The sequence below is a fragment of the Ochlerotatus camptorhynchus genome, unplaced genomic scaffold, assembly GCF_037179485.1.
Source record: "Ochlerotatus camptorhynchus isolate MF236.1 unplaced genomic scaffold, CSIRO-AGI_Acam_v1.1 ptg000244l, whole genome shotgun sequence".
Lineage (NCBI taxonomy): Eukaryota > Metazoa > Arthropoda > Insecta > Diptera > Culicidae > Ochlerotatus > Ochlerotatus camptorhynchus.
The window spans coordinates 887,548-904,930 of NW_027040734.1; the positions used below are offsets into that span (position 1 = coordinate 887,548).

The window sequence follows — 17,383 nt, forward strand, 5'->3', positions numbered from 1 at the left end:
ACATTTTTTTGCGGGCACAGGACAAGCCATCATTGCACAGCTATGCTCAACGCAATAATCTGAAAGATAATCAAACTCAAGAGCAAAAAATAATTGAAGAAACCAAAGTATTATTATTGCCATTCGATGATATAAGAAGATGGTTCAATTTGTATTGATTTGTTTCATTTCACCACTAAAATCATAAATTAGCTCTTTTCATATGGCATTCTTGTCTGTTGTTTGACATCCACACAAAGTGAAACAAAAAGTTGGTTTTCCATAGAGGAATACCGTTGCGGCGGTGAAGGACAATCCCTTTGTTTACGTCGTGTGGCGACATCTACTATTTGCAAGTGGGTACGTGAAACTAAGGTTATCTGTCACCTTGCCGGGGACTTGGTCCTAAGCTAATCGATTCACCCCCCCCTCGAAACATAGGAAAATCCACTAACCCCTCATTTTATCTGTCAAACTTTCATAGCGAATCAAAACAAACAAAGTGTAGTACTGGAATTTATACTAGAATGGGGTACGTTAGTCGATTTGCTTGGGACCAATAGGCTAGTCAAGTGGTGAGCCAATTTAAAATCGTTAGTTTCGTATTGATTGTTGCTACTACTGCCCTGAAGCACAGAGAACAGACGTCCAACTTCGGTCAGAAACTTGTGTAAAGATAAGTGGGAATGTCGCCGTTACGTAGCGCTAGCATCTTCTGATTTCCTCTATAAATTTTCCACTTTCGACCAATTTGGCGCTGGTATCGATAAATTTTCTGTTGAAAATTGACACTTGGCGCTATTAGCACTTAGTGTCAAGTATAAATTGTGCAACGCCAGCGCCATCAGGTTTTTAAGTGGGGAAGTCGCCGTTAGTGGCGCATAATTCGAATAGGAATCTTTATACTAGTTTTTAGAGCCTCAACCACGGACAAACCGACATGAAACTTAAACTCAACTCTTGATCGAGAATCCATAACGGCCAACTCAAATGTGCAGCGATCCTATCTGTCAAAACCATAGAATTGTTTTATCTAGATAAAAATAATGTGTCCGAAATAGATTAGACACGAACCAACGGTGTCGGTGCCTCAACGTCTGTTCTCTATGCCTGAAGTGAATAGAACAGTCCTAAGAATCCTTAAGCTTCATTGATAGCTTCTGAACTTCGGTGAAGCTTTCAACAATTTTATGAAGTTTTCATGTCTCTGAAACTTGGACCGAGGGGCCCACACAGCTAAATCTTAATTCTAGATGCTCGATAAATCTCACACTGGCGATTGAATCTTCGAAAAAACTTCAATAATTTTTCGAATCTACTTGCATCACGCATCATCTTTTTGCAGGGAATCTGCAGAATCGTCATCAGTTTTCTTTCATTCTACTCAAGGTGCGCGCTGCTAATCACAGCAAAACAAAATCTTTCCTTCATCGCAGATAGACTCGAGGGCTACAAAATGGTGAGTGACAATCTGGAATATTGCGATATTGCTAGCTCCGGTCCTCACAAGTTCCTACCTCACGCCTCCACGAGTCATATGATCACAAAAGACTGCCAGCTGAAACATGGACACAGCTGGTTGGCGTAGCCTGGGTAATGTTGTCAATCCGACAATAGCAGAGTGAGGAGGTGCTTCGCGAACACTGGCGCGGTAACCATATCACGGTGATAGAGGAAATGCTTCGCCAACCCGAGCGTCTGTTCACCATGGAGGTGCGGCTCAAACAGCGTCTGACTGCGGCTGAATAAGAAATGCTCTTCCCCGGAAGCTACACCTAAGATGGCAGCCCCATCACGGCGGATAGGAGACCTTAGGCCAACCACCTACTGTCTCTGAAACCTTTACAATTGTTACAGAAACCAACAGAGAAAGACATCGAACTGATTTAACGGCAACGACTTTTAGCGCAAAACAACGGACACGAATTGGATCGTGGAATGTATTGACGTTAGCCCAGCAGGGTAAACTGGCACAACTCGCCAATGAGGCGCGACACATGAAGCTAGAAATCCTGGGACTGAGTGAAGTTCGTTGGTCAAACTTTGGAGAACACAAACTGCCGTTGGGACAGGTACTACTATACTCTGGTATTCGAGGTGAAAACGCTCCCCGCCATCGTAGAGTTGGTCTCCTACTTAGCGTCCAGGCAAGTGCTGCGCTCATCAAGTGGGAGCCTGTTAATGAGAGGATAATCGTTGCCAGATTTAGAACACGGGTTCGTAACCTTACCATAATCCAATGTTATGTGCCAACCGATGCTGCCGAGCTACAGGACAAGGAGAATTTTTACAGTCAACTGAATGCCGTCGTGGATAAGGTTCCAAAGGGTGACATCAAGATCTACACTGGCGACTTCAATGCGAAGATCGGCTCCGACAACTCGGACTATGAGCGTGTCATGGGACGCCATGGTCTCGGCGAAATGAGCGAAAACGGTGAGCTGTTTGCAGAATTTTGTGGCAAACGACATGGTGATCATAGAGGGAACTCTAAGACCCGGAGGTCCCGAAGAAACGAGCTCAACTTTTTGGGTCAGCTCTAGTACTATCTTCGGTCCCAAGCTAATCGATTCACCCCTCGAAACATAGGAAATTCCACTAACCCCTCATTTTATCTGTCAAACTTTCATAGCGAATCAAAACAAACATTGTGTAGTACTAGAATTTTGACTAGAATAGGGTCCGTTAATCGATTTGCTTGGGACCAATAGGCTAGTCGAGTAGTGAGCCAATTTCAAATCGATACTTTTGTATTGATTGTTGCTTTCACTAAGTGGGCTATGGCCCGGGTTTAGCCCAACGGACGAAAGTTGACTGTACTTGAAATTTTGGGAGCATAGGCAAAGCCACCGACGAACCGACATGCCACTGGAGCATTTCGTTTGTCCATAATTCGATTAGTCAAATGAGCGATCAGATCTGTCAAACGAGGCGAGACGCAAACCAAGTCAATATAAATTTTACGTGTGTTCGTGTCCTTGCTCACGATATGACGCGATCGGATGAGTAGATGGCGATAGTGTTTAGCGTATTTTAAATATGGCGTCTTGGGCAAGAATTTGAATGTAGCCGCATAAATGCGAACCATTACTTGACCTTATCAAAAAATGGTTAAACATTATGTATAATCCCTGCTAAACTTTAACTGGAATGGTTATGGAACTTTACATGAACGTTTGTGTGAAAAAGTTTTAACCTTTTGTATTGTGGTTTTTTGCAAGTGAACCTTACAAATAATGGGTTGTTAAGAACCATTACCATTCCAAATTCTAGTTTTCTCCATATATTTTCGGAAAAGGAATTATATTAGAACTTTTTTATTTATGATTTTATAACTTTAATAGTAATGGCTATGGTAGTCAGTAAGGTCCATGGATGGTTTTGTATTATCGGTCAACTCCCGGGTTTTTTGCTGGATTCGAAATCGATGCTGCTGAACGAGTTCTACGATTGAGGAGTTTCCTTGATCTCAGACCCCGAGCAGCTAATTATGGATTACATGATCCAATACGGTTCATGTCTCCACGTTTCAATAAATTCTATGTTTCGCCTTCAACTGCACAGCGGAAACCTTTCGTCACCGGATTCAGCGTAGTCTGCTGGATAGGTGACGATAAGGTTCGGCACATGCAACTACTTTCAATCAGCAAATTGTTGCAAGACGATGAGTAAGGCTTGTACTCGAAAAAAATGCACCATATTTATCCGTGTGTAACTTTTTTATCCGTGGGTAAAAATTGATGAAAATCTGGGTATAACTAGTTTGGAGTGAATTGTTTACATGTGCAAAATTTCATAACAATCGGTTCAGTGGTTATTGAGATGTCATCGAAACAAGAAGAAAATCGCCGGAGAATTTTGCGCGCCGTCATGGAAAATCCGACTGCGACCATGAGATGGATCGGAAGACAACTGGGAATCACCCATACAACTCAGGGGAAACATGTCAGAAGGGTCTAACTCAAAACGTGAACAATGACTTGGATCGTCGGTTGCTTACGAATGACAGCACACCAACTCAAACTAACTAAATCATCTGACAGAGAAATGTTTGTTCTACGAGCTGGTGTAGTCAGATTCCGTGGGTGTGTGGTCATTCAAGAGAAATCGACGTCCAAAGTCATTGTTTACGTTTCGAGTTATACCCTTCTGACATGTTTCCCCTGAACTGTGTCTCGGGTGGTAAAATCGTTTAAGGAGTCCCAGACGACCGAGCGGCGGGCTGGAAGAAAATCGAAGACAGCTGACCCTGTGAAGGCCCGGAAGTTGTTGGATTATTTCAAGCGTAATCCGAACCTTTCGATTCGCGACGCGACTCTGAAGGCAAAGTGTTCCGCGTGGTTCGTTCAGCAAACCATGAAACGAGCTGGGCTTCGCGTATTCAAGGTCCGGAAGGCACCGAACCGGCGTGATCAACAAAACACGGCGGCCAAATCCCGCGCAAGGAAGCTGTATCGAGAGTGGTTAACGAAACCGATATGTGTGGTTATGGATGATGAAACCTACATCAAGGCAGACGCAAAGCAGATACCGGGGCTGGAGTTCTACGTTGCCAAATCACGGTTTGATGTTCCGGAAGACATAAGGAAGAAGAAAGTGGACAAATTCGCCCAAAAATAATTGCTCTCCCAGGCCATATGCCAATGCGATAAACTGAGTAAACCGTACATCACAATGGGTACCATCAACAGCGAAATTTACCGCACCGAGTGCCTCCAGAAGCGTGTGTTGCCCTTCCTGCGGTCCCACGGAGGCGAGACATTATTTTGGCTGGACCTGGCATCATGCCATTACGCGCGATCGACGTTGGATTGGTACAGAGACAATAACGTTGTTTTTGTACCAAAACCGCCAACCCCCCAAATTCACCAGATATTCGTCCGGTGGAAAGAATTTGGGCCAGGTATTTAAGAACGAGCTGAAGTTGAAGAAAGAATGGCTGAAAGTGACCAAAACGGTCGGCTCCACCATTGCACAAAATGTAATGAGGGGTCTTAAGGGAAAGGTGCGGGCTTTCAGCGATGGAAAGGAAATTGAATAAAGTAATTATGCCGAAACATAATCCATATGTATTAGTTCATTCCCTGAAAGTTTCAAGAAAATCCGACTTAAAATAAATTTTTGGCGAACACTTTTGTCTGGTGCATTTTTTTTTCGAGTACAGGCCTTAGCTGCCCATTTAAGATTAATTGTTCTACCTGTTTCCTTTCCTTTTTGGATCCTGATCAACTCTCCGATAACGGCCTCGATTTGACTGATCTAAGGATAACTCTATGCCATAGAACCAGATTATTTTTATGTTGAAGACCATAGGGTTTTTGATCTAATTTTCGTCTTACTAAGTACAACCCGCGCTTTACCTCCCTTTTCTGAACGTTTTTACACATTGAGAATGATTGCTAGTCCCAAGTTCTCTGTGTAATAACAGCTGATCTGGCAATAACAGAGTAGCAACCGTGGGCGGTCAATCATGCTCATGCTCGTGTTATTCAAATGAGAGCTGGGTACCCCGTCGTGCACATAACGGTTAAGTTTTCCCTCGCGGTAACATCATTACTGCCTGTCACTAGTGTGTTGCAAGATAACACAATTCCCCTGCATCTTGAAACCATTGCTGCCACGCTGCCTACCCTGTGGGACTTCGTTTAGGCCAAGCACAGGAAATTCTCCCGTTCCCCAGTAATGAAGTGCTTGATCGTCACTTCGTCGCAGCTTTCTCTGCTCTCCTGATGGCTATTTCTCACAACTCGTGCATTATCACGCACACATGTCTTAGATCCGGTTCCTCCGGCCTGATCGCCTAGTTCTCACCCGCTAACCAAAAAGGTCGTTCGACTTTACTAACTCTATAATAGTTCGTGTCTCGTTTTAAGTCTTTAACGTTCTCCTGCTTTATAAATAGAGTGCTTTCGAGTTGTTGTACACAAGACTATTCGCGCTTGCTCCTAAGAGGTGATATCCTTATCTCGCTTCAATTGTTTTGTTTTTCTCTACTAATTAACGATGGCATCTTGCTTGTTTTTTTTTTGCTTCTCTCCCTTTTCTGGCATTTGTTACTGGTTTCGCATCGCTTCCTTACTTACTTGATGTTTTTTTTTCTTCTCTTACTTGGAACGTTTATAAGCCAATTTAACAGGCATCTTCTATTGAAAATAAAAAATCAATTTGGGTTTTCTCCGCGTCCAACAGAAGGGAAACCTACACACATCTAGTTCGGGAAACTGTTTGCCACTAGAGTAATGTATACCTACTAACATCTATTCGGTAGCGATTATGCATTTCATGCCATTTGAATTTCTTCTTGTTATTCGGTAGTGATAGTTTTGATTATTATGTTTAAACTCTTTTTTTTTTTAGTTGCTCAGTTTCAATACATCAAATACATACACGTTTATCTAGAATACACTCTCTATAAGTATATGTTTAACGCTAAATGTTCCATAACCACAGAAGAATAAATTAAATAACCATACTTGCTTACTTGCTATGAGAAAAAGAATATAAGAATGTTACATTACTGTGTTCAGTGTTTGGATTAAATATCGCGCTTTGTTGGAGTGTGTTTGTGTGTGTGTGTGTTTATTGAACCAACCCAAAAACTCGAGAAAATAAATAAATCCTGACAAGTACCTATGTTGAGTTTTACTGTCCGTGCCGTGCACTCTCTGGGTTGTTCGTCGGTTTTACACATTATTTTGATCGCACTACACTCTCGGTGTTTTCATATCCTATATCATATCGCTCTCTCTCTCTCTATCTCTTTTTCTCTCAACATTATCAATCAGTTAGTTTTCGCTTTTGTGTTTTGTTGTTTTTTTTGTTTGTTTGTGTTGTTATCATTTGCATACTTTGCATATTATCACAGATCTAATTTGTTGCGTTAAGGAATTGTTGTTATGTTCTTTGTTGTTTGTTTGTTTGTTTGCTTGTCACATACTTTTGCTTAATTGTAACACATGTTTGTTGTTTCTGTTGTTGTTGGTTTGTTTTTTAGTAGCTTCTCTCTATATTCGCTTATAGGCACGCCGTTGTATGATCTTCTTTTGGTTTGCTTTTTGATCCCTTCTGATGTTTTGGTTTGCTTTGTTTGTGTTTTATAACATTGTTGTTTCTATCAAAAAGATCGATCGTTTCCGGGAAGGGACGGTTTTAGCATAAAAATGTTTCATCGCCGGCTCTGTCTTAATTTCATTTTGTATCTTTGGCTAGAGCGTACCGACTTACCTACGTACTTATAACACGATGGGACACCAGTTCGATTTTGTTTCATTTGTTGTTCTACCGTTGTTTGTTGTTCGCTATGTGTTAGTCCTTAATTAAGCAATCCTTAACTCTGATTTGTATTTCGTTTTCCCTTGCTGATATATACTTCTTTGTTGGTTATTAGTTCTATATTTCTTACCATTAAAAACCCATCTTTAGATCTGGCTCTTTTGCTGACTAGGAAAGTAACGAAATTGTTGTCTTGTTGTTGCACGAAAAAAGTTGTAAACTTAATGATCAGTTCCGAGACGAGTCGTAAGTATAAAAAATTACCTCCTAATATACCTTACAATGTGATCTTTCAGTGCCCTTTGTCGATTCTTCTTCCTTGTTTTGCAGTTTTGCGATTATAATTTTTTCAACAACAAATCCTCCATATATTCTTCTCTCGTTTGCTGGTGAATAAGGTACACAGTACACAGAAATTTGCATCGACTTTTACTTAAACGCTAATCACTTCTAGGTTTCAATAGAGCTTCAATATATGTTTGATAAAATACCGTTTGGGGTTGCATGCTGGTGGAATTTCCCTTCATTTTGATTTGGTTCCTCTCATCTTAGATAGTAGGCATCATTTCGTTTGGATGTTCTCCCTCAGTTCTGCAAGATTTTATTCTCTTCTCTTTTTTTTGTCTGTTTCTTAAAATATGATCTATAGTCTTTTGGAAATAAATATTTTAGATTTTCTAACGACAGTTTCAGTTTTGCATACTTTTTCGGTTTGTGTTGTATTTCAACTGATAATCACATTTTTTTTTTCTGTTTTTGTAACACATATATGGTAATTCAGATTAGTAGCATTCAGAGAGATACTGGTGCGGATGGTTTGGGAAATCGTTTAGTAACTTTACGGCAGATCGAATGAGCTAAAACTTGGTGGGATCTCTGGTAGTTCAGTTGTAGCTCATGGATAAAAACGGTCTATGGAATCAGATTCAGGCTGAACCAGATATTGACCATCGTTTCGTGGTCAGACTATAACTTGGAGGAATTTTTGGTACTTCATCATACTCGGCTTAGAAAATGTCACATACCGTATGCGTGATAATGTTTGCACCATCGTACAAATAAGGTTCCCGTTTCACCTGTACATACAATGCCTTGGTTTTCTTTGCATGCACGTAACCCATAGCTCATACCGTAATAGGCTGTGTATAAAAGAAAATGATTTACTTAGTTTGACAGTTGCACCATGACGAAGTGGCAGCGTATTCGTGATTTGTCCCACGCGCAAATGTCGAAAAAAGACATTTCAATCGCTGTGGGAGTGTCCCGGTGGACCGTCAAAAAGGTTTTAGGCCGAGAAAAGAAAGGACAACTATCCGCGAAGGTGGCCACAGGTCGTCCGAGGTCAACTCGGGTTCCGAGGGTTATCGCTGCTATCAAAAGGAAGATTCGGGTGAATCCAGTGCGTTCAATAAGGAAAATGGCAAAGGAACACGGGATCAGTGACTTTACGGCACGGAAGATCGTAAAGGAAGTCGGGGGCACGGAAAAAAACTCACATGATTACCAACCGCATCCGGGAGCTACGAGTCGAACGATGCAAGAAAATCTTGAACTTCCTTAGCGAAAAAATCCGGTAATCCTGTTCACCGACGGGAGCATGTTTACCGTCGATCCCGTATCAAATTCCAGAACCTTACCGGTATCTCTTCCGGTAGAAGACGTGGCCGACGAGCACAAGAACGTGTATCTGACCAAGCATCCTACTAGCGTTATGGTGTTTGGATTGGTGGCTTCCGATGGTAAAAAATGGACCCGGTGTTCATTCCAGAAGGCGACAAGGTCTACATCGGGATTTTAAGTAAGTATGTTCTTCCGTGGATCAAAGAACAGTACGGTCCGAAGCCAAATGTTGTATTTCAACAAGCCTCAGACAAACATTGACCCGTACCTGGAGAGAAATGGATCCAGACTACATTATTAGAACCTGCCGTGCATTCCGGAAGCGTGTGGTGGCCGTAATTGCAGCAAGTGGAAACTCGATCGATGATTAACATAGTTTAAGACTCTGAGAAACATCCTCCCTTTGAATAAATAAAAAAAACTCGAAAACGAAATTTTTGAGAATTTTTTTAATTTTGACACTGCTTAATTGTGCAAACATTATCACGCATGCATACGGTACCCATGTTTGGTAAGAGAGAAAAAGTACTCTCCGGAAGATTCGGCTAGGGGAAACGCACCTATTGTTGGCCATACTTTGACGATATTTCACGTTTTTTACAAGTTTGAAATCTTAGGTTGTGTTTAGATTGTTGATTCAAATCTTATTCATCTGGGTACATACACATTAGGGTGCCAATGAAATGTATGGGACAAAAGTGACCATCGAATGTTTCAAACCGAATATTTACCAAATCTAGATAGAGCTGGAATTAGGGCGTAACAGCTTTTGTAAACAATGACTTCTCTCGATGATTTCTAGAAACTCAAGGCTCGCCCAAGCAAATAAATATCACCATCAGATAAGGAAAGTATTCCCGTATTCGATGGTAATGATGGTTTGCGTTAGCGCGGCTTGAATTCCTGTAACATTTGAAATTTGCCTACGGCCAAAACGTAAACAAACCAGAAAATGAATTTTAAATTTTTCCGCCACTATTCAATTCATATTTAAGAAAACTGAAGTATTTTAGGCATTTATATTGTTCACAATAACAATAGTAACTGTATCTCAGTATACAACATCCAAAATATGCGAAAAGCTTTCAAAATATATATGAAAATCGATGACAATTTAATACCATAACTTAATAAGCCTATTTGTGATCCTTTCAATGGATAGGCCCTTTTTGTTAAGCCATTGTGCTTGTCATCACAAATGGTACTCTAAGCATTTTCGCAACGTCAAATAAATTCAAAACAAATCATCGGCCCTGCCTCAAGCAGTAGGGCCTAGCTTTGGTTTGAAATTTTTCAATCATCGGCCCTTCTACGTCACTAGGCTTATCAATTAAATGAAATAAATGAATGGTTGGCCGTTTTAGCGTGCGGGCCTATTAATGAATTGAAAAATTTCGTTGATCGGCCGTTTCGAATATCGAGTTATTTTTAATGATTTTTCTCGATTATGCGAAACACTCCTATACGATTAGTACCTATCAAGCGGTGCTAAAGAATGGTATCAAAACCCGATTTGTTTACGTTTTGGACATATCAAGATCAACAATTGAAATGGCCTTAACTCCATTTTGTAAACAAACCTTGTAAGGCCATTTTCTGGCGAACGGAAAAATATCAATTGATTTCTGATTTTGCCAACACAGCTCGAAAAATCTTCATTGCCTCGACAACAGACCCTATGCAAAATTTGGGCTCAATCAGACATGCTTTGGGGTGGCAAGGTGCGTGAAAGAGCTCGGCACGGTCGGTGTTGATGTTGGTTCTGTGAAATTCGTGCATTCCCGGTTGATTTTCAGTGGAAATTCCGTATCACAAAATTGCTCACCGAGTTCCTTTTTTTTCGCCGTTCAAAGACGACGGGTTTGCTTTCGCGAGAGTAACGTTTATTGGATCCGTTTCTTTGCACGGGTGTGTTTTTTTGTAACCAGCGGTGTGTAAGTTTGCTTGCGATTTTCATTGCCTACCGGGAGGCCGGTTCACCGTGTTCGGATGTTACGCTTTCGGCGTGTAGTTCTATCGAAAGTCTCGTCACCGTGTGCGAGTTTGAACACGGTCTGGTTGGTAAATTAGCTGGGGAAAGTGCTGATAATGGGGCTTATTGGCGTCTTGCAGCGAAACTTTTCCAAGCTTTCGCCTCCTACATTTCGAAGTGAGAACTACTAGAAGGAGGATAGTTTCCAAATTTTCCAAGTAAAACAGACGATTTTTGGGGCAAACCGGTCCATAAAGAAAAACGAATAATTTCCCGTGGAAACTTTTGCTTGAATCGTGTAAGAAAACGTGTTTGAAAACTAATTGTTATTATTTCGGTATGGATCGGAGAGGTTTTCATGGAAAATAATGCATAACAAGTTTGCACCCACAGCGAGAGGTTACCTCCTGCGCAGCTGCATTTTTCGGAAAATGATGAATATGTGCGATTTACACTAAGATGAAAGTGGAAATTAAGTTAATTTACTTAGGAAAGGTTGTATCATGCTGGTGGTAATGGAGAATTGGTTGTATAGGACGCCAATATTCAATAAATGTTCATTTTGGCCTTTTCTAAGCAAACATATTGATACTCACAATTTTCGACGGAAAACGCAACGGAACTTACTTTACTCAACACGCACCATACTATAAAATGGTGCTAGATGGTCTTCAATGTGATAACAAGATGACAAATCATCTTTATTTTGAGTAATTGAGCAATTTACTTCTGTTTACATCATATTTACGATGCAGCATTGATGGAGCCGCGAAATGAAATGAATATATCTTATGAAAGTTTAACTGGAAAAGTCAAAGATGCACATCAGTCTGATCGTAAAAACGTTTTCTACTTCAATTCGAATGTTATATTGGAAGGATTTTACACAGGCTTGATGAAAATTATGATTTAACGCTAATTTTCACGAATTTTATATGCAGTCTGTCAACATTATCATCATCATGCAATGGCGACATCTGCGTTGAGCTTTTACGGCAATCTTCCAATTACGGATGTCACTTCACGGTGAAAAGTTGTCACTTGTCGTCACGGTGAAGTGATTCCCATTTGATTTGTACGGTAATCACGGCTCTTATTCTGAGTATCACTTGCTTATCACCGTGTAGTGACACCCGTAATAAGGCCCAATGTGTCCGCCGCGAGTTTTGGTGGTCAGTCGGTGGCCGACGTTGCCGTGAATCAGCGAGTTTACGGCTTGCAAAAGTGCTCGTCTGCTGGTCCTTCGCCAGTGTCGGAGATTGTGAGCAAGCTGAAGGATGCCTCGCTGGATACGCCCAAGACTGGACGGCGGTAGCTGGTGGCCGTGAACGGTTCCTGGGGAAAGCACTAGACGTGAACCTTCTCCCAGATGACCATGGCAGTGCAGGAAGTATTACAACAAAGGTAATTGCTATTAGATATTTTTGCAAACAGTGACCGATAGCAGGCATGAAGCTCAAGTGGAGGTGCCGAGCAAAGGTGTTATATCCTACACGGATAGAAATCTCCTTATACCTTTTGGCAAATTTCTATAGCTGATTATCCATAAAATGTATAAGTCAACTAATAAGCAGACACCTTGAAAAAAGTTAATGAAGATCATGTGTCAAATGAAATGTATAAGCGTTCACACACAACTTTTATGCATTCCTATAGGACCTATGTGGTTTGTCTTATGGAATGTATAAGCACAAACGAAGTGACAGACGGAGCGGCTCGAAAACTTTGGTGACTAACCTGCTATTTCAATTTTTCAGTGTACCGCATGGCAACACCACTACTACTAGATTGTACCACATGGCAACACTACTACTAGATTGTACTAGCATTTTCACCAAATGTATTAGAATGTTTTGGTTCTATCTCTTTCACTCTACTCAAAATTGAAATGCATAAAAAAATGACAAAATGATACGCACTCTTTGCACACTGTCAATGAATCATTGTACACAAAATCAACTTTGTGCAAAACCAAAACAAAAATACTATCCCATCTGGTGGATAATGGCACAAGCTTCTATGAAAATTCTATTACAGCGAACCACATTATTTTAATCGATTTCTTCGCCAGTTAGTCGTCTGTCACTTCGTTTGTGGTATAAGGTTGATGTTTTGGCAAAAATGTATAAGTGAAACACATGAATAAAGTAATTGATTTTCGTTTCGTGTAGACAAATGGTAAGTTACAAATTCGCTGTAGTCGCCGTACGCAGTACCGTTAACCATCAACCATAAAATTAACCATCAACGGCTGAAACTACATGAATTATCCCGTATTTCTGTTGTCCATTACATACCAAGTGAAATTCGAGAACGTAATTTCATTTGCATAGCTTGTTTAACCAGGGTTCAAACAATCGTCACATCGGTCATAGCTTGTTATGATTGGCTGAACTATGTGTAAAGAGCAAATCGAAACATTGAATGCGTGAAAGTGGAACTTAATGAAGGCCTAAATACTCTTTCGTAGCTTTTAGTTTTAGGATTTCAAAGATCGTCGGTTGCAGTGGCTTGATTACTGAGCAGAAAAACGCGGTCCCAGGTTCTTTCATATTAAGAATGTATGGTAAGATCGCTTGTTTATCGTGTATTGTGTAAAACTTTTCGATGTCGTCGGTGCCGGGTTCGAATAGTTATAACAACTTGAGTAACGGTATAATGTGATATTAGGGCTCGGTGGTCTTAGAGCAACCGTTTTTTGCTTACTGAGCAGAACATCATGAGCAGGGATGGAAAATCATTTACATTCATTTCGTGCATTCATTTACATTCATTTGCCTCTAACTTTTTTCATCAACAGAATTCAGTAAAATAGTGTATGCAGCAGTATAGTGTTGTAGGCTTTGATATTAACTACATCTTTTGTAAACAACTCAAATCTGTATCTCTTATGCATAGAGCGATAAGAAACCACCATTGTTTTTCAGTGAATGTTAATTGCATTCACTGAAAAACAATAACATGTTCTGCCAGCTCTGCTGCATCATGCATAAGAAATTTAGATTTTAGTTATTAACAAAAGTTGTAGTTAATATCAAAAGATACAAAAGCTTCAAACATCATTTAACGATATTCTGTTGATGAAAAAAGTTAGCAAATGAATGTAAATGAATACACGAAATGAATGTAAATGATTTTCCATCCTTGATCATGAGTCTAATCTCAAGCCTATACACATTCAAGATTCGTCAATCGCTTTATTTGTTAACATGACTACATGGTAATAACAGTAACTCGATGACTAAAAAGCTTGATTACTGAGCAGAAGACCGTGGGTTAAATCCCAAGCTCTTTCGCGTTATATGATCGTTTGGACATCAATTCAGCTTATCCTTTACCAAAACGAACCCTGCTGCAAACCCAACCCTATTACCCAATATCCCAGTGATTCCTCGTGGAAGTGCAGAGATGGCTTCCATCAAAGCGGGTGTCACGTCAACACATTCCTACCCCTTCCTTTCTTGAACTGTGTTCGAGCGTGTTTGAGATCACCAGTTTTTACACATTGAGGATGATTGCTAGTCCCAAGCATCGTCTATTGGTTCTCTGTGTAATTACAGCTGATCTGGCAATAACAGAGTAGCAACCGTGGGCGGTCAATCATGCTCATGCTCATGCTCAATCGGACATGATTTGGGGTGGCACAAAATCGTCGAAGTTTTATGTTTTTTTTTTCCGTCGATCTTGTTTTCCGTGCTGAGCACCAATACTACCGACGTGCCAGGAAGGCAGCTACCACACCTGGACCCTACCTATCGACCCATCAACTCATGAACCGGGGACCAACGGCTTTACTTCCCATCCGAAGGAAGGCGTGATCAGAGATGTTATGCCTCAGAACATCCCGGCGGCGCCGACTGGGATTGAACCCAGGCCTGCTGGGGTGAGAGGTAATCACGCTTACCACTACACCACCGGTGCCGTTGAAGTTTTATGTTGCTCAATTTTTTTTTACTTTGGCACCCTAGTATGTACCGTGGACCCTCGTTAATCTGAACGACACTTCGTGCATATTACCGGGGTTCGTTTTTAATCTGAACTTCTAGTAACCCTACGGCCATCAGAAAAGCGAGTTTCTGGTAGCCTTATTTGATTTTGCGTTCCGTTTCGCATCGTTCCATTTCGCTTTCCTCCACTCCATCTGCTGAATGCAGGGGGTAAGTCACTCTGCCACCTTGTGTTAAACACATCAAAGACACTCAAACACCCTTCAACCACCACGAGAACCAATTTATCAATCTTTTCTGGCAGCACTGTCTAATGCCAAGAATGCTCGCATGAATGTTTACATTCGTCTGATGTCCTTTTTGTTTTGGTAGAGTTTTTTTTTTCTTAAGAAGGGAGCTTCAGAAATTGGTATAGGATTCCACAGAGAACTGATCGGGACAAGGAAAAACCCTCACTCCCGCAATTGAGAAAGAAGATTCAACATCAAGTTTAACATTGAAAAAACCAGACAATTTCAACCTCCAACAAGCTAGAATATCTGTAACTGTATATGAATGAAGCGGATAATAATAATCATATCAATTATTGACCAATAGCTGATATTTATTTCTAATTTGTTTGATGCCCTTTCGTTGTCGTTCTGTATACACAATACCAAATCAGAGAGATCCATCCTACTAGCTGCCGCCTACAGATAAGTTCGTTTTCTTGGCGAAATTTAGATCCAGAGATTGCTTAGAAAGGGGCGTGATCGGTTGGGTTATCTGGGCTTGATTGGTATGAATTCGAGATAAATTGGTAAATTTTTGGCGAGCAAAAAAAAAGAATTCTGTAAAAATTATCCATTGGGTATTTTCTCTTGAAAATTTGGGTAGAAGAAAGTAGAAGTATTTTAGAGTGTATTGTTTACACTGTATTTTTATCGCTGTCAGTTTTTCGAAAGTTGAAAAAAAATGGCGTTACCCGAAAAGCAACGTCGCGAATTGATTTTGCGCCAGCAGCTGGAAAATCATCAACTCTCTCATCGGGACATCGGAAAAAAAAACACGGAATCTTGCAGTCAACGGTGAGTCGTGTGATTAAACGTTACTGCGAAACTCTGAGCATCGGACGGAAGGAGAAATGCGGTCAGAATGGATGTTCTATTAGTGATCAAGTTCACAAGCGTGAAAGCGTTTAAGCGGAATCCCAATGCTTCAGTCAGGGATGTGGCCAAAAAGTTGAATCTGTCCAAGTCTTTCTTTCAGAGAGCCAAGGACCGGGAGGGACTGCATACGTACAAAGTGCAGAAGGCTCCAAATCGTGAAGAACGGCAAAATACGGTGGGAAAGTCACGAGCCCGGAAACTGTACACCCAGATGCTGACCCAGAAGCCTCATTGTCTCATCATGGAGACACTTACGTCAAGGCGTTCTGTTCTTCACCGCCCAGCACAAGTTTGATGTTCCGGAGGAAGTAAGGAAACAGAAACTTTCAAAGTTTGCCAAGAAATACATGCTTTGGCAAGCGATCTGCTCATGTGGCAAACGGGGTGCGCCGTTCGTGACTACCGGGACTGTAAACGGGGAGATCTACCTCAAGGAGTGTCTACAGAAGCGTCTGCTTTCTCTTTTGAAGCAACACGAGGGCCCTACATGGATAGAAATCTCCTTATACCTTTTGGCAATTTTCTATTGCTGATTATTCATAAAATGTATAAGTCAACTTATAAGCAGACGCCTAGCAAGAAGTTAATGAAGATCATGTGCCAAATGCAATGTATAAGCAGTCACACATACCTTTTATTTTATGCATTCTTATAAGACCTATACTGCCCTGAATCGCAAGTCAGTCCCATCTGTAAAAAACTGGAACTGAGAAATCGGCGTTCAAAGATTTTACAAGTTTTCTGATTTGACACTTATTTTGGAGTTATAAATTTTAAAATAAACGTACAATGTGATAGAATGCATCTATGTTTACCATAAAATATTCAAAAAATATCGTGAAATTTTTATTTTATGGCCAAAATCTGAATGGGACTGACTTGCGATTACATTTAACGTCCATGAGAAAAATAACCGCAAGTCAGTCACAATTCCATGACGATGCTGCATTAGTTTAGCACAGTATTGAACAGTAGAAAGATATCATGGTCCCATAGAACGTTATTGAATGTTTCTGGATTTGTTTCGCTGGTTTAAGAGCAATGGCCGAAACATATTCCGGTGAGTATGGGTCTTCATCAGACCAGAGCTTTTCATAAACGTGCCAAACCCACCATGCGATAAATCAATTTACATGAGAATACAAAAATAAGATCAATTAGAGTCATGATGAGTGACCAGCACCATGTTGGGCATACCCGGAAATGTTCCGGGTATCCCCGGGGAAGTGGTAAATCCTTTTTAAATCAAAATCCATCAAGCGATACATCAAATCACATGATAATTCAAAACCATATCCATTGGCGGTCAAACTGAGTATCGTAAGAACTATATTGGCCACATCCGGACATGTTCCAGACAAATTCCATGATGCGATGTGTTGTCTAACATTTCTATTATATTTTTTTTTCTAATGGGACTGACTTGCGGTTACTTTTCGGTGTGG

At 40.7% G+C, this 17,383-nt stretch overlaps 1 long non-coding RNA gene across 1 annotated transcript; it reads right to left on the reverse strand.

The window, feature by feature from the left end:
- Nucleotides 1-9,590: 9,590 nt before the first annotated feature.
- LOC135704661 (uncharacterized) lies at nucleotides 9,591-11,617 on the reverse strand. Its single transcript, XR_010517796.1, has 2 exons — nucleotides 10,904-11,617; nucleotides 9,591-10,868 (listed from the first exon to the last, which is right to left on the reverse strand). It is a non-coding gene; the product is annotated as an uncharacterized LOC135704661 (long non-coding RNA).
- Between the last annotated feature and the right edge of the window lie 5,766 nt (nucleotides 11,618-17,383).